The sequence below is a fragment of the Mirounga leonina genome, unplaced genomic scaffold, assembly GCF_011800145.1.
Source record: "Mirounga leonina isolate KUSES-001 unplaced genomic scaffold, KU_Mleo_1.0 Mir_364, whole genome shotgun sequence".
NCBI classification, from domain to species: domain Eukaryota; kingdom Metazoa; phylum Chordata; class Mammalia; order Carnivora; family Phocidae; genus Mirounga; species Mirounga leonina.
Genome location: NW_023270708.1, coordinates 499,863 through 517,716, shown reverse-complemented (window position 1 = coordinate 517,716; position 17,854 = coordinate 499,863). Strand labels below are relative to the sequence as shown.

Sequence of the window (17,854 nt, the reverse complement as noted above, 5' to 3'; positions counted from 1 at the left end):
ACATCAAGCATCGGTTCATAATTATTTATAGCACTTCAGTGACACTGTAAGGGATTTATTTCCATGTATTCGGTCTTTATTAACACTCTGCAGGGAACAGAGTGCAGCCATCGCTCCCTGCAGGGTGAAAGATGGAGGGACTCGAGATACAGGAGGCAGAACTGAACCCAGTGGAGGCGCCCAGCAGGCCGGTCCCATAGGATTAACCCTGGGGAAAGATTAAATAGGGTTAAAGCAGGTTCAGGTGAGTTTGTGACTGATCACTCCATTATTCAATCGGATTTAGGGATGTTCTTCGAAATCCTTCCTTTCTAAGCTGGGCTCATGGTGAGGCACAGGCAGAAGCTGCTGCACATGGGTTGGGGCCGGTGTGGAATTTCCCTGTTCCTAGGGAAAAGACAAGACAGCATGTGGATGGCAGAAGGGCTGGGGACTCTTCCAAACAGCTATTCCTGGTGATTCTTGGCAAGGGGAGCTTTGAAAGGGACAGGTTCACACGAATTTATACCGCAATTATCACCGTACCCCAACACAGAAGATCATATACAAGTGTTTTTCTCATATATACAACCTTTGCTTGGCTTATTAACATACCTTGATTTAAATTCTGATGCATTACCAATACTAAAGTTGAAAGCTGTCAGGTGTTCAGCAAACCTAATATAAAAAGTCTAGACCTACATCAAATAAGGGAGTGAATATTCACATTTAAATATATAATTATAATTATGGGGTGCCTGGGTGGCTCAGTCGGTTGGGCGTCTGACTCTTGGTTTCGGCTCGGGTCATGGTCTGGGGGTCCTAGGATCGAGCCCCATGTTGGGCTCTGCACTCAGCGGGGATCTGCTTGAGATTCTCTCTTTCTCTCCCTCTGCCCCGCCTCCCCTTCCCACACGTGTGCTCGCACTCTCTCTCCAATAAAATAAATAAATATTTTAAAAATATATATAATTATAGTATTTATATGTACATATATTTTAAGCCAAAGAGATTCTTTAAGTTGTAACTTTCCCTTGGACGTCAAAGCATTTGGTTTTAGATTATTAATTATCCAATAAGCCTCTTTTTGAGGGCTAGGCTGTGGGAGGGAGCATGAGTTAAGACAATAGTTTGGTGCCAAGATGACCTACAAATCAATGGCTGAACTGGATTTGGTCCAGGACAATTCCGTTGACACATAATTTAGAACACTGGTTCTCATTCAGGTCCTTTACCCTGGAGGAGGGACACAGTTCCACAGTTCTATGAATTGGTCTTTCCCAGCCCTTCCTTCTTGGCATTATGTGTTGGCTGGAGATCACATGACAGCAATTATGCACCCAGGGGTCTTCTAATATCCTTGGTGTCCGGGGGAGGAGGCCACGAAGATGAAAGCGCATCCCTGGGCTTTTTACGCTATGACTGCAGACTAATTCCGAAGACAACATCACCCAGCCTTCCTGGGAAAACAGAAACCCACAGATGGGTAGGCAAACTAGCAGCTGGGACCAGAGATAATTACATCCCTCTGCCCTTAGATGCTGGTTTGAGCAGGAGAGGGGGCAAGACCAAAGGAAGGGCCATGAATGGAACATCATTTCCAATGGCTTCAGATTTAATTCTACCTTGCTGATTCAAAATGGTTTTTAATAGTTGGACCTTTATCTAAAATCCCTTCACTAAGGAGGGTTAATATAGTAGGTGGGATTTATATTTATTTTGGGTCTTATGGGAAGAATTTTCTAACACCCCCTTAACCTGGGATTTTATGTGAATGAATTCAAAGTGCTGAGCTCATCCTGGAAGGCAGGCAAGAGATGGGGCAGGTGGGGAAGATGACTGCCCACAATTCACTTAATACCAAAGTCTCCACAGTGGGCACTGTCCTGACTGACACCGTGTAAGAAGCAGAAAGGAAGGACTATAAATATTCAAGGCTGGGTCCACAGGACCTGATGTCCACGGCCAAGGCCTCCTCCTACCACAGCCAACCTTCTAGGCCCGTCACACTTGTTACCATAATCACATAATTTAAATAAGACGCAAGCCGACGAGATTCGGGTGCAAAATGAAAGGCAAACTCTTAAAATCATTAATTGGTTTTAGGAAAATCTAGTTGAACGCTTTGGAAAGACTTCACAAAAATGAGTAATTTTTTTTACTGTCAAACAAGATATTAAAGACTGAACGAAGCAGTAAAACTCTAGAGAGATTCTGCATTCAGATTACTCTTTAGTGTAAGCCCTTTTTCCAAGGAGCTGAAATCTGAATTCCTAAACAATGTATTATGAGTGTGGCTTAGGTAAAAAAGACAAGAAATTCCAACCAATTGATCCAAACACCAAGAGTATCATTTCATAATGATTTTTCTGATTTAATGACTTTTTAAAAACTAACATAGTATGACCCTCAGTCTTCATTTCATAGATAAGAAGGCTTCTTAAACCAAATTCAGTGATTCAGATATGAGCATGCTCATGGGATGCTTGGAGTTTCCTGGATTCAGAACATGTTGAGTTTGTTTTATTTAACATTTTCTGCTTGACTCTTCTCTTGACCATGAAGCCCGCTTGCCAGTTTACCAACTTCAACAGGCTGCTTAATTATTTCATTTGTAAATCCTCTCCTCCACTGCCTTCCATTACTTTCCCAATCCCATCTGTGCTCACTTTTTTTTTTTTTTTTTTTAAGATTTTGTTTATTTGACAGAGAGAGAGACAGCGAGAGAGGGAACACAAGCAGGGGGATTGGGAGAGGGAGAAGCAGGCTTCCCACCGAGCAGGGAGCCCGACGTGGGGCTCGATCCCAGGACCCTGGGATCATGACCTGAGCTGAAGGCAGACGCTTAACGACTGAGCCACCCAGGCGCCCCTGTGCCCACTTTTTATTCAGTGAGTAAGCTAGTAAGAGCTCTGAACCCAACACGCTAGCTAAGCCGGGTCACCGTTCCCAGGATGGTGGGAGGGCGCGGTTCAGCTCCGGCTGGTGTGGAGAGTACACAGTCTATTCCTGGTGTGGAGCAGATTTCAGGAAGGAAGAGGACAGAAGCGGAGACAACAGAAATAAGTTACTCCGCTTGCTTGTGGCAAGAATTCTGTCTGTACATTTAAACATGGGTGTGTGGGATTTCGGGGGACCGGGCAGCTGCCCACTTCTATCTTGATCTTTAGTCAGTGCAACAGTTTATCTGTTACAAGTGTATCCATCAGCAGGGTCAGTAGATGCCTTTGCACATTCATCACAAGCATTGATCCAGAGGCTGCTGCCCTTGAGACCATTCACTAAGCAATTTACTATGTGCCAGGCTCTGGGCTAAGCACTCCATCCCCTCCTTACCCCCTTTAAACCTCACAGCAAGCAGGGAGATAAGTACTGCCATACCCCAAGGTGAAGACAACAACAAACTGCCCAAGAGGCTAAACAACACAGCTTGGGTCCCACAGACATTCCACTCCCTGGATTTGCACCCAGGAGGTCTGATCAGAGTCCATACCCTTAACCACTGGCCAAACCTAATACCTCTATCTGCAAGACACTGCCCTGCACCGAGGGCCTGTCGAGGAAGAAACAGTGTTTGCCTTCAAGACGCTCAGTAACCGTCCTTGAATAGTTGAGGCACAGAATACATTTTGGGCGGATTCATTCAATAGTGCCCCTGATTGGAGATAGTACAGAGCCCACTGAAATGTCAACGCAGCAAAAAACAAATTCAGATAATCCACCTGGAAGTCATTCAAGTTTGTATTTTGGGGAAGCTGGTTTTAGCTGCACTTCTGCAGAATGTCTCCTAATCAGAGAACCCAGAAAGTTCAGAAACCATCCCAAGATGGTCTCACACTGCTTGCCCACACTCAGGCCGAGGCCATCTCTGCAGGAAAGGAACCTGGCCAAGGTGGCGGGAGCATGGCGCCTAGAGACAGGAAAAGCATGGTTGGACAGTAACCCCTTTGGCGAGGTAATAGGGGTGAGACCGGCGTGTATGGTGTATGTCTGATGGCCCACACAGGGTCGGCTGCAGAATGACAGTGGCCTCTGATCTTCCCCCAGGTGGAGTGGCAGTGTGTCCTGGGGTCGAAGGATTCCAGGCAGTCCCTCTGTGCCACAGCATAAAGGAATATTTACTGCAGAGACTGGGCCCCAAGAAGTGAGAAAAGCCTCCAGGCCCACCTTTGCCAAGGGAGCCCTGAGATTCCTGCATGAGGCCCTTCCCATGTCCACCCAAATCAACTCAGCCACAGGCTCAGAGCTGGTCCCACTGGCTGGTGCCAAAACTTCGATCCCTCTGAGGGCACTGTCCACTGTCCATAGATGAGGATCTGCTGTTCCTAAAACCTCACCGATTTGACCGTGACCATAGCTGAGTCTATGTCATGATCCCCCAGACTTGATTTCTAGCCTTCTCTGAGCCAGTCAGAACCAGCTGCTCCTTTGTATGACAGAACCATCTTGAAAACCTGGGTCTGGGGGAAGAGGTTTAAGGTCCCTGAGATATTTTCTCTTTGTTTTATAAACAGAGACACAGAGGTTGAGTTAAATCCCTTGCTCCATGTGTCAAGGCTAGACCAGAAGGTCCCTGAGATATTTTCTCTTTGTTTTATAAACAGAGACACAGAGGTTGAGTTAAATCCCTTGCTCCATGTGTCAAGGCTAGACCAGAAATTATGAGCTTTAGGTTGTGCTCCAATTACAGACTCTTTCAAAAGTTCATTTTGTGAGTCAGTGGCTTTGGAATTTGAATCTTCCACTGGGTCAATGTTACAGATCATGCTTGGGTTCCCAGGCTAGCCCACAAAGACCTATTAAAGCCACACGTAGCTGAGAAGGGGAGGGAGCTAGGGTCGGACTTCCAGCTCTACCACTCACTGGTTGTGTGACCTGTAGTGAGTTACTAAACCTCTCTGTACTTCAGTTTCTCCATACGTAACAGAGATAATAACAGCACCTGCTACGAAAGGGGGCTGTTGGGAGGATGAAATGAGATCATCTCTGGGGAGCCCTTAGAACAGCACCTCCTAAAAGACACTCCCTAAACATAACTGCCATTATGATAGGAGTGCCAAAGTAACAATGTTTCTATAGCAGGGCTTCTGACCCTGGCATGAGCGACATTTGGGGCTGGATATTCTTTGATGTGGGGGACTGTCCTGTGCACTGCAGGAGGTTTGGCAGTGTCTCTGGTTTCTACCCACTAGGTGCCTGTTGCACCCACCCCAGTTGTGAAAATTAAAAGCATCTCTAGACATCTCAATGGCCCTGGGGACTGAACACCACTGTTTTACAGGAAAACAGCCAAGAGTCCCAGCTGGAATATTGGGGTCCTCTCCCGGAAGCAGCCCAGCTGGTGAGGCAGCAGTCTTCTCTTCCCCTCACCTGCTCAGGTGTGCCCCTCAATGCCGGGGCTCCTGCAAATCACCATGGAAGCAGCGAGGGTGGCAAGTTAGGAGCGATTAATCAGGTGGATATTTCTGGGGATGTGGAGGGGTTGAGGGGCAGTTTTTGAAGTGGGATAATGAAAAATGCAGGGCAGGAGGAAGGGGAAGGGGCAGAGACAAATGGGGTTTCCCACCCCATCCTTCTGACCTCTGGCACCAGGAGAACCTAGAGTCCCAGAGATGACAGGGCAGGGTCTTCTTTCCCCCTGGGGTATTGTGTGCTTTCTTCCCACCCTTTCTCCTGAACTCTTCTGGCCAACCAGGGTGGGGTGAGTAGTGGGGACGGGGCTCTGGGGCCAAGGAGTGCTGTACTGGGAAGGGAGAAGGCTCAGAAGCAGAGGAGGGAGGGTGTGGAGGTACACCAAGGGGCACAGGCCACTTTCTGGGTGCCAGTTGGACACTGATAGGGGACAAACTGGACTGGATTTATCCCCAAACCTTCCTGATGCCATGACCTTGAATATAGCCCCCCATTCTATTTTCTTTTTGCCACCTTTTTAACCTGCATTTTCCCATTTTGCCCATTTATTTGTATGTCTAGCACTGTATTAAGCCTCTGGGGGTGTTTTTATTTGTTTCTGAGTGATTCTTTTTCAAGGTGGGAGTAAGGAGAATACTATCTAGTTGGAAAACTATCATGTGTTTAACTAGAAAATTAATATATGTTCATATACAGCTGTGGAGCCACTCAAACCATATTCATATACATAAATGCTGAGGGAAGTTGTAATAAAACACAACTTTTAAAAATTTTCAACAAATGGGCTTCATGAACTGATGTTAAAAGGGCAGAAAGAAAATTCAGCCTAAACAAAGGGCACCACAATCCTGTTACATCTCCAGGCTGGCGCTGCCCTCCAAGGGCATGTGGGTCAAAGTGCCTGTTCAATAGAAGGGGCTCTTTCCCCAATTGGAGTATATCTGACCCTTTCTCAGTCAAACTGATTCTAAGTTTTCTTGCAATTTGTGGGAATAATCCGTTTCTTTTGTTCCTGTCAGGGATGCTGAGCCTGATACCTGAAACCAGTTCAAAGCCACGCCCTTCCACCAAGGGCAGATGCAGAGGAGGTCTGTGTGGGGCAGGCACATACAACATGGACTGTCACTCGTCCAAAACCCAGCAAAGCCAACAAAACTCTCCCACAAACTATCCAAAGGCAACCCCAAGAGCCAAGCCTGGTTATTGCAGTAAACACAAGCTGTTTCAGAAGCAATTGTTGGTCAAGAAATTGATTAGCTTCAGGAGTCACTGGAGACCAGCCACTGGGATGGAGTGGGATGGGGTGGTAATTCATTTATTGTATAGAGGAAGGGTTTGGAGATGGAGGAATAGATAAGCAATTCTTATCTAGCAAACCTAAGCAGCATCATAAAATGCAAAATAATACCTTCATTAATTTTGGTAGGAAAGACATTTCTTTTTCTGCTGTAGGACAGTCAGTTGGAGGGGTAAGGGATCAAAAAGCCATCCTGCCGAACCTGAGCACACAGGAGAGGTGGCCTGGAGAGCCAGGCCCCGCAGTCGCTCTCCCAGGATCCATCATCCATCCCAACTCAGCCCAGCTGGAGACCGGGCCAGGAGGTTCCTGGGTGCCAGAGGCCAAGTGGGGTCGTAAATGAGCTCCCGCCTGTTGGGGATCGGGGACAGGAATCGATGGCCCTCGGATCCGTGCCGGGACATTTCCCGTCGGAGCATGGGCGCAAATGCTGCATCCCTCGAGATCCCGGGAGGGGGAGGGGGAGGGGGGAAGCCGTTTAGTTCAAGCGCGCGGAGAGCTGGGATGGTGTTTCCAAATCCACTTAGGAAGATCCATCCCCTGGCGCCCGGGATGCAGATCAAGAGACCCACCAAAGCTCCAACACATTTCAAAATGGAGCAAAATAGCGGACGTCTGGACTGCGCTTTGTTTCCGGCATTGAGCTAAATGTGCTCGCTCCCGCCACGCTCCCTTTCCCTCCATCGACAGGAGGTGACCCCTCCGCCCTCGGTCCGCCCCGGGCACCCGTGGCCGCGGGTTACCGATTCTCAGGGCCGCTCCGAGACCCTCGCTCTGTCTGGAACCTGAATTCCGCGCCCAGTTCTAGGGTGGAGGAGGTGGAGAGGGGCGAGCGGAGAAGATGCTCGAAATGATCCTTGAGCCTCTCCTGCACGCCACCCTTGGCGGACTCAACTCTGCAGGGAGGCCCCACACTACCCGGGCTCCGACCTTCGACGCTACAGCCGGGAAGGTTCGGCCTGGCCTCTGGCGGGCTCTCGACCCGGAGCCGGACCATTCCCTGGACATTTGGATCAAGCTGTGCGGCTCGCGTGCATGATTCGGTTCCAGAGATGTTCATCCCTCTCCGAACTGCGCCCCCGCATCAGTTTGCAGCGATAGAATTAACCAGAAAACCGCGCGGACCCGGCTCATCGCAGGAGGGCGAGGCTCGGACTCCTTTGCCAGGGGTCCATACCCCCCTTCCCCGCTCCCGGCCCCGTTCCAAGGGAGGCGGTGTACTCGGGCATTCAAGTTAAAATCTTGTACGTTTCCAAAATAATATTCGGCCACAATAATAAGAATACACGAGGGACGCTGATCTGGGTGGCTGAGGCCGCCGGAGGCCCATTATAAAGAGTCACCCGCTCAGGGTTGAGGTGGGGGGGTCTCCCTCCAGCGGCCTGGGAAAGACTGAGGGGCCGCGGCCTCGCCTGCCCCTAGGGTTCTCAATCTTGGCTGGGAAGGGGCGGGGCAACGCCCAGAGGTCCCTTCTTGGGACGCGTGTGATTTCCACAGCAACCACCCCTCCGCGACCCCCCCCCCCAGTCATCTCAGGAAAAATGGGTGTGGCCCGAAGCACAGGAGGAGCCCTCTTGCCCTCTCCTTACATCCTCTCGCCTGGCGAAGCAACAGGGCATGAAGCGGAGAGGGGCTCCGCCTGCGCGCTGTCCCCGCCACCTCCCAGGGGTCGCTGGTGACCCTTGGTGGGCAGCCCGTGGGAGGTGGCCCCCAGGCCTCTCGGGGTGTAGGGAGGGTCTTCCTCCCTCTGCGGCCCCCGGCACAGCGCGCAGAGATCTCGAATCCCAGCCCTTCGGCCCCGCGGACGCTTCCTGGCGCGCCACCCGGCTCCAGGAGGGGGCCGAGCGGGGTCACGCCCGTTCCATCCGTGCCCCCAGCCAGCCCGAGATCTAACAGAGGGCTCGAAAATGAGGGGCGGAAAATAGGGGGAAAGGCGGGGGCCTAGGTTAAACCTCTCTTAGATAAGAGCCAAAAAAAAACAGGCCTGGCAGCGCAGATCACGTAAGCCCTACAAACAAAGCATCTAGCCCCCGAGAAAGATTCCAGGTGAACGCCCCCAGGGCTCAAGCTCACAGCAGCAAAATACCAAGATTTCAGCGTTGATTACTGAATTATTACTAAGTGGGGGTCCCCACTTAATTACAGTCCCCGCCCTGTCCTCCAAAGCCTAGCCACCCGGCTTGGCACGGTACAGTAAAGACGTGACACGCCGCAAAAAGATGGCACCTCGCGTCTGGAAGGGGAAAAAAAAAGCAGGGGTGGGAGCGGGAGGAGGCACAGTCTACCCTCCCCCTCCTTGCCCACCCGGGTCCACACCCACTGCCGCAGTGAGGGGCGAGCCCTGCGCGTCAGCCCCGCGCCTCCTGCAGGGAGCGCTCACGCCGGACGCCAGGCGCAGAGCGCAGAGAAAGGGGCCCGCCCCGAAATGCACCTGCAGCCCCCGCGCCTGTCTGCACGGCTGCGGCTGCGAGCGCCAGCGAGCGGGGATCCGCCGCTGCCCAGTCCTTCCACATTGCAAGGCCAGGTGACTCCAGCCTTTTCGCCTTTCGGAGCCTCCACATCGGGATCCGCGCACTACCTTCTCTCGGGCACGGCGCTGCTCGCGTCTCGGTGCCAGGCGCGCGCAGGGGGAAGGGCAACTAAAGTGACAGCTCCTGGACCCCTCCCCATCTCCTCGATTCCACTCCCAGCCCCCAAATGTCCCCTGTGGGTTTCTGAAGGAGGAAAAGGGGGAGGGGGTGGGCCACCGCCTTAAATCAGGGGCAGTGAAAGCCCCACTGGAATTGCTGCCGGGGAGGTGTAGGGAGGGGTAGGCAGGGATTCATCTTTTCTAGAACCGGATCCATACCTTCCTGAAGGGCCTATGGCCAACCAAAGCAGAGAAATCGGATTACAGGTTCGGTTTCGGGGGTCGTCACTGGACACCCCCCAACACACACACATACAGACACACGCCCATTGCGGCAAAAGGTGACGATCGAGAGTGCACAGCAGCCCCCTCCCCCAGGTCACCGCCATCCGCGCCCCACCCTTCGGGCACAACCTCTGCCCGGGTCCGCGCGCAGCGGGTCTTTAAGGACACCCCCCAACACACACACACACACACATACACACACACACGCGCGCGCGCGTGCATCCCTTGCATGGGTGCCTTTTCAAGACGCCCTAGTCCCAGCCCCGGAGCGCACAGGGCGCAGGGAGGGGCCCCAGCCGTTGCCCCCGACCTATGCTTACCTCATGAAACCCATCTCTGAGGCGGGGGACGAGGGGCGGCAGCCTGGGGGTGCAAGGGGGCGGACGAGGAGGCAGATTTAGGAGCCTCGCGCTTACCTGATAGTCGACAGAGGGCGAGGACAGTAGAGGAAAGAGAGGAGAAAGTGGCTGTGGTGGCAGCGGCAGAAGGTGGGCGGCGGCGGCGGCTCTGCTGCGGGTGCGGGAGCTGGTGGGTGGCGAAGATTGCGAGCGCGCGCACCAGCGAGAGGGCGCGCTCCCGAGGCCGGCGGGCGGCGCAGGCGCGAGCAGCGGGAGCGCGAGCCTCCCCAAGGGAGGGGTGGGCAGCGAGGCCTTCGCGGACGTTTTCTCCTCCGGCCACCAGTGGGCGCGCGCGAGCACCCCACCACTCGGCCCGCCCCAGCCTCCTGGCTCCCTCCTTTTGACGCTTCGCTTCTCCTCCCTCCCCTCCCTCGACACCTCGAGCCGCGGCGTTGGCCGCTACGCGCATGCGCGTTCCATGGCGCACGCGCACTTCGGGCTCCTCCCCTGGCTGGAGTCTTTGTCTAAGGGGTCTCCGCCCTTGGGAGAGAGTAGGTTCCCCTCCCTGGGTTTGGGAAGAAGCTGGTGCTCTGTCCCTCAGATCCGCTGCCCCTTTTCATTACTGTCCCGGGGTGATGTCCTATCTCGGAAAGGTCCTGGGCCGGTTTTCACATAGCTCCGCAGTCCGTCCACCCCGGAACTCAGGGCCTCCCCTGGGCTCGCTCTGCTTACGGCTGGCCAGGCATCCTGAGCCCTTGAGTTTCCTGAAATGGTCTCCCTTGTCGGAGATTAGTTTCCCTGGGTCAGCTTCCTTTCCACCTGCTTTCTTTCCATCCTTGTTATTGACCAAAGTGGATTTTTAGTAAATCCACTTTATTTTATTTTATTTTTTTTTTTAAAGATTTTATTTATTTATTTGACAGAGACAGAGACAGCGAGAGCAGGAACACAAGCAGGGGGAGTGGGAGAGGGAGAAGCAGGCCTCCCGCCGAGCGGGGAGCCCCATGTGGGACTCGATCCCAGGACCCTGGGATCATGACCTGAGCCGAAGGCAGTCGCCCAACCAACTGAGCCACCCAGGCGCCCTAAATCCACTTTAAACAGACTTAGTCGTAATACAGGGTTTTGGTTTGGTTTGGTTTGGTTTTTAATAAGAAGCATTCAAATGTATTATTTATCTAACCGTGACCCTAGAATAAAATTTTAAATTAGACGAAGTTTCCAATAACGGTTATCACATTGCAAAGTATTTTCATAAATACAGTTATTTTTAGCTTGCTTGTTGAAACACTGTTATTCTGTTAAGTAGAGCTTGGGATCCGAATTTCCAAGTGCCTGTTGGAGATTCTCACCTGGATAGCACACCTCACTGAAATTGACCAGTGGCTTTCATTCCCCCGGTCACCCGGCCCCAGGACTTTGGCCTTACTTGGTCTATCCAACATTTAATTTAAGCCCTGGCAGTGGGAGGCTTAATATGTATGGGGGTTGGAGGGCAGCCGTCTTGTGCTAGGGGCATGGGGCATGTCCTGAAGCTTTAATGTGCATAGCACTTATATTCTCTTCAAAAAAACCCAAAACCAAAAAACAATGTTGTATGTTACACGTTAATACAAAAAGCAGGCTGTTAAAAATGCTTTATTTACCCAGGATTAATATGTTATTGGGAGCACCGGATGGGTGATGAAGATGCATGGTTAATTTCTTCAACCACTGGTTCTGAGTCTCTGGAAATGACCTTTTTTATTGTTGCAACTGGCACCATCCTAGTTAAAGACTACCTTGGTTCTGGAAATGTAGTTACCTTACTGGTCTCCCTGTTTTCCTTCTCTCCCTATGTCAGCCCACCCTGCACCCTGTAGTCAGGTCAGTCTAAGGAAGCAATCATTTTAATCATGGCACTCTCTTCTCAAAAATATCTAAAGGTTTCTAACTGCCCCTTAAATGAAGTTAAATCCTTAGCCTTGAACTCCTCAGCATTCAAGGAACCCCTGTCCTCTCCAGTTTTCTCTTCTCTCCTCTATGGTCAACTGATCTTGTTTGGCTGGCATATCCTCACCTCTACTCTGGGGTTTTCTTTTGCTGACAAAGTCCTTGCCCTCTCTTCCCTTACCAAGGCCCTACCTAACCTTCAAACCCTAGCTCAAATTTTACCAAAGCCTCCCCTAGTCACCCTAACTGAAAGGGGTATTTCCAACCTCTAGAAGGAACTTAGAAAAGTTATTTATCTTCTCTGGGAAAGTGGAGAGGGAAGTGGAATTAATATCTATCTTGTAGCGTTGAAGTTTTGTTATCGTCCCCAATTGTTTCCTTTCCCTTTTTCCTGCATGGGGATTATATGTCCTAGCCTGTTACCATGGGATCTGCACTGCCTCCACTCTCTAATTCCCCACTGATGTTTGACTTTGGCCATGTGATGGTCTTAGGCTACTAGAATTAATGGACACGTTGTAGATTTGTCTGAGCAGAAGCTGTAAGGCGCAAATTTCTACTACTTTCGCTCTTTCTTCAGCCACCAGAATGACATGTCCTATAGGGCTGCACCTTCAGCCTAGGTCCCAGAATGAAAAAAAAAACACAAGGAAGTACATGTAACATGAGTAAGAAATAGACATTTATTGTGTGAGTCACTGGGATTTTGAGAGTTGTCACCACAGCAAAGCTGATGATACAGGGATTAAATAAGAATATATACATTCTGGGGCGCCTGGGTGGCTCAGTCGGTTAAGCGTCTGCCTTCGGCTCAGGTCATGATCTCAGGGTCCTGGGATCGAGCCCCGCATGGCGGGAAGCCTGCTTCTCCCTCTCCCACTCCCCCTGCTTGTGTTCCCTCTCTTGCTGTGTCTCTCTCTGTCAAATAAATAAATAAAATCTTTTAAAAAAAGAATATATACATTCTTATATATATATATATTTCTTACACTGTGTGTTTTTGAATGTGTGTGCATGTGTGTAAAGTTTCTTTGCAGTGCCTGACAAATAGTGGGCATTCATTAGATGATAAATAGTAGTTATTTATTTTATCATCATGTTTGTTATCAATGCTTTTGCTACATGTAATTTTATTTCTGTATGTAAAATAAACTATAGCAGTCAAATGAACAGGCATCCTCATTCAAATTCTTATTTCCTTTAAGATAAAGATGATTATGAACTGACAAGGACCTGATGACACTGTGGTGCCCTGATATTGAAGATCACATTTGCCTACATTAAATTGAAGTAATGAGTGCTCAAAACAATTGTGAGCCGATCTGTCATTTAACTGTATATGCTGTGGAGTTGGGGAGTCATTCCAGATAATTTAATCACCGTGGGTAGCTAATGGCTCACTAATTGAGGCCAAGAAAATGCATCCCCTCCTTTTCTCCCTGCCCTTCCCTCTTGCTGAAATAGAAATCTCATGGCCACATTCAGCACGCCACACCCACCCTACAGAACCATAGAAGGTGGAATGGCATAGGGAAAGAGAACCAGATTAGGTTTCAGAAGAGTTGGGTCCTAATTTTAGCCATCTTGTGAGTCTTTAAACAAATTCATTAACTTCTCTGGACTTCAATTTCTTTATGTAATAGTGTCCTAGGTGGGATTAGAACTAAGCTCCAGATACCCATAGAATTTGGGCACTTTGCTACCAAATCTATTCATATACAATTTCAGTCAAGGTAAGCTAAACTGTTGGGGCGCCTGGGTGGCTCAGTCAGTTAAGTGTCTGCCTTCTGCTCAGGTCATGATCTCAGGGTCCTGGGATCAAGCCCTGCATCAGGCTCCCTGCTCAGTGGGGAGTCTGCTTCTCCCTCTCCCTCTGCCCCTCCCCTCTGCTTGTGTTCTCTCTCTCTCTCAAACAAATAAATAAAATCTATTTTAAAAAAAAAGTAAGTTAAACCGTTGTAATAAACAGACCCCAAAATGTAATAGCTCAAACACAACTCCCTTCACAGCCTAGGGGGGCAGTGTTCCGGATAGATAGGTGGCTTCCTCCACTTGAGGTTCAGCAACCCAGACTCCTTTCATCTTGTGGCTCTGCCACTACTTAGAGCCTTCTTGTTGTTTGCTTGGTTGAGGCTGGGTCATCGCATCCTGGGTCCAGTTGGCAGGAGAAGGAGCAAATGGAGGAAGCAAACTGGCTCTCTTAGGGACTGGACATGACATCTAATCATGTTCCACTGTTAGAATTTAATCACATGGCCACCCCAGCTGCAAGGGACACCAACATATGTGGAAGAATTGAGAAGAAGAGAAAGGATTTGGGTAGAAGGTAACAGTCTCCACCATACACACCTTGATTTACATAGAGGGTGAAAAAGACCCTTGGGAACCTGAACTTTTCTATCATAAGATTCTCACATATGTAACTATGTCAGCAGATTTTTTTAAAAAAGATTTTATTTATTTGAGAGAGAGAGAGAGCACGCCCACAAGAGAGCAAAAACAGGGGAAGTAGCAGAGGGAGAGGGAGAAGCAGACTCCCCACTGAGCAGGGAGCCCGATGCAGGACTTGATCCCAGGACCCTGGGATCATTACCTGAGCTGAAGGCAGGTGCTCAAACAACTGAGCCACCCAGGTGCCCCAATGTCAGCAGATCTTGAGGTGGGTACTGGATAACTAGAGAACGATGATAGCCAAATTTCAAATAAAATTCTGGAGGAGGAGGCATCGTTGTATACCTTTTTGTCAGAGGGTTTTTAACCTTTTTAATTCCAGATCTCCCCAGGGGACCAGGCAGGCTGCTGTCAGGCTGGATCATAACTCATCTTCTTCCTCTGCTTAGTCCTGCTTCCTTTTCCTACTTCCTCAGGTGTCGACTGCATGTCCTAAAACACATTTGTTTTCTAAACTCTGGTTCTTGGACAACCCAACCTAGGACAACTGGTATCAGGAGTGGTCTAAGGAAGCAGATGATAAGATGCAGTTTGGGAGCTGGAAAGTTTGCTACTGCGCCTTCAGGGAGGATCCATCACTGGTGGTAGGTGGAACAGAAATAGCTCCTGGCATGAGGTGAGTCCAGTTGTTAAAACTGTAAATTGGGATGGGATACTGGTGGAGGGGTATGCACTAGATGGTGTGAGATATCAGGTGTTTGAGGAAAAGGGTGGTGGGATTAGTAACTAAGGATAACATAACTGGGTGACTATTGCTAAATTCAATTGAGTAACCATGCTCCAAAGAAGCTTAAACTGCCAACCAAGGCCTGCTATGACTGGGTTATAATCCTTGTTGGGAAAGGATGGGCCCTGACATATAAAATGGACATTTAGTGATGCCCTTGAAAATCCCAGATTCCTTTGAACTCTCTGAGCCTGCAGGACCGCCCCCCTCCCCCTTGCTTGAAGAAAATGCAAAGTCATCTTCCCTTAAGTCATGTGGAATCCCTTCCCAATCTGCCCCCCTGCCATCAGCTCCTCTCCAGGCCACTAAACATAACCAAGATTAAGTGGATCAGTGACTTAACTCAACCAGGGAAATGACTTGAGAGAGAGAAGGGAGAAAAGGAACGGCACCTCAAAGGAGCCGCAGATCTAACCAGCATTTACTATTGAGAACCTGGAGGGTATGTGTGGGACTGGATTCTAAGGGTGCTTGATTAAGGGGGACAGGAATTTGATATCCAAGCAAAGACTCCTGGAGATGGTCTGCATTCCTTCCTAGAAGCATGAAAAAGACAGAGGCCACACTAAGTGGCATAGAAATGCCAGAATTACATGGTGGCCAGTGGAGGAAGGCATTCATAGATTAAGGGCAGCGGGACTGCTGGAGTAGATATTTGGTGTAAAGTCCAGAAACCCCACCAGATGATAAAGTTTCACAGGGAAGCACAGAAGACAACTGAATCAAGGCCATAAGGAATGTGTTGATAAGAAGGACACCAGCATCAGTAGGTTGAGAGGAAATTCTCCTCTACAGGTCAGGTCTGCATAGGAGAGGCTCTTACAGAATTAGGCCAAATGAGAACAATGATGATGATAGGACCCGAGACAGTAGAGGCCAGATGTGGCCTTTAATCATCTAAGTAGGTACAGGGTTCATCTTACCTGGTTTGTTGCAACCCTGAGCTTAATTTTAGGGGGACCCTAAGAGAAGTGGTGCCTGCTCTTGGCCCATCCAGAGTGGAAGTTACAAACTAGTGATTTATGTGGTTCTGTGCTAAATCCACAAAGCGCTAGGGACAGTCTGTACCAGCTTGTCACCATCATTTATAGAAAACGTAGAGATTGATTATTTGTACCTGTTTTCTGTTATGTAATCTCAGTTTCCATTATGGACCCAATCATGCAGGCTGATTTGGGCTATGTGACCAGATGCATATTAAAGACTGATGAGAATATAGCCTCCTTGAAATCAAGGCATCTTGTGCATATCCTGGTGGGTTATGATCCTAAGATGAAGTACATCCTATGTGACTGATGGGAAGCTGAGCCTGGGTGTCTTAGACACCTCTGATATTTACCTGTCATTTCTTGATCCTGCTACATTATTTCCTTTACTTTTATTAATACCCTATGGGGGTGTACTTTCTGGAGTCTCTTAAGTCCTTTCATTAATCCAAAGAGTCATAATTGGTGCGCTATCAGAAGCTGGATGGGGCGCCTGGTTGGCTCAGTTGGTTAAGCGACTGCCTTGGGCTCAGGTCATGATTCCAGGGTCCTGGGATGGAGCCCCACATCTGGCTCCCTGCTCCACAGGGGGCCTGCTTCTTCCTCTCCCTCTGCCGCTCCCACTGCTTGTGCTCTCCTGCGCTCTCTCTCTGCCAAATAAATAAATAAAATCTTAAAAAAAAAAGCTGGATGGATGGATGCATTTATCATAAATGACTGGTGAAATTGGAGTGGCAGCCAGTGGGATTGACCTACAGAGTTAGGAAATCTGGTAGTGGAACACAGCCCTGGGGGCAAAAGAGATGGGCAGCCAGAAAGAAGAAGAAGATGGGCAGCTTGCACCATCAGAAGAAATCAAGGACAAATGATCAGGAAGCTAAGGCAGTCTGCCCAATAAGAAGTCATGCTCCCTTGCCCGACCTGAGCCAGTTTTCAAATCCAGAACCAATTGATTGAAAAGAAGGCGGGATCTCCATTCAGAAGGACTCTGTAACACAATGGCAAGTGTATACTGGGGAAAGAGGAATGCCCAAATATTTTGAGGAGAGTTGGACTCAGGGTCTGAATTGACATTGATACCCTGAGACCTGAAGTATCATCAGGGTCCTCATGAGAGTGTGGGCATGTGAAGACCAGGTAATGAATGGAGTCCTGGCCAGGGTTTGGCTGGGAACGAGTCCATCAGGTCCGTAGACCCCACCTAGTCATCATTCCCATGGTTCACATCTCCTTCTCTGACTCTGACGCCCCTGCCTCCCTGTTTGGTTTATAATCCTTATGATAACATTGGACCCACCCAGATAATCCAGGACAATCTTCCTATCTCAAGATCCATAATTTAATCATCAAAGTCCATTTGCCATATGAAATAACACATTCACATGGTCCAGGACATGGACATCTTTGGTGGGTGCATGATTCTGCTTACCACAGAAGGCATGGTAACCAGGGCACAGACCCCTCAGGGGAGATTGCCTGGGTCATGCCTTAAGGTAAGCCCCAAGACCAGCAGAAATGCTAGCTGAGGACGAGGGGGATCGAAAATGGGTATTGGAGTAAGGGGATGGTGAGTATCAGTTGTGGCCCTAACACCTGTTACAGCTGCAGGTGTTGAGAATTAATAGAACTAACTTTCCTAAGTTTCATCCAAGAAGAAAGGCCCACTGGAATATTGGAAAAACTGCTTCCTGAATATATGGAAAAATGGATCTGGATAGCTCAAGGGGTGAACTGGGATGGACATAGAGATAATGTACCACCTGGATCCGCTCTCAGGAAGGACTTGTTGCCCCAGCTAGGGTTTTGCAGTCAGCTGAT

At 49.4% G+C, this 17,854-nt stretch overlaps 1 protein-coding gene across 15 annotated transcripts in view; it reads right to left on the bottom strand.

The window, feature by feature from the left end:
• MAPT (microtubule associated protein tau) overlaps positions 1–10,163 on the bottom strand; it is a 94,033-nt gene extending 83,870 nt beyond the window's left edge. For all 15 annotated transcript variants that reach the window (XM_035030374.1, XM_035030378.1, XM_035030376.1 and 12 more), the window contains exon 1: positions 10,019–10,163. The gene's annotated coding sequence lies outside the window, so the exon portion shown is untranslated. The remainder of the gene's footprint in view (positions 1–10,018) is intronic.
• Positions 10,164–17,854: the final 7,691 nt, after the last annotated feature.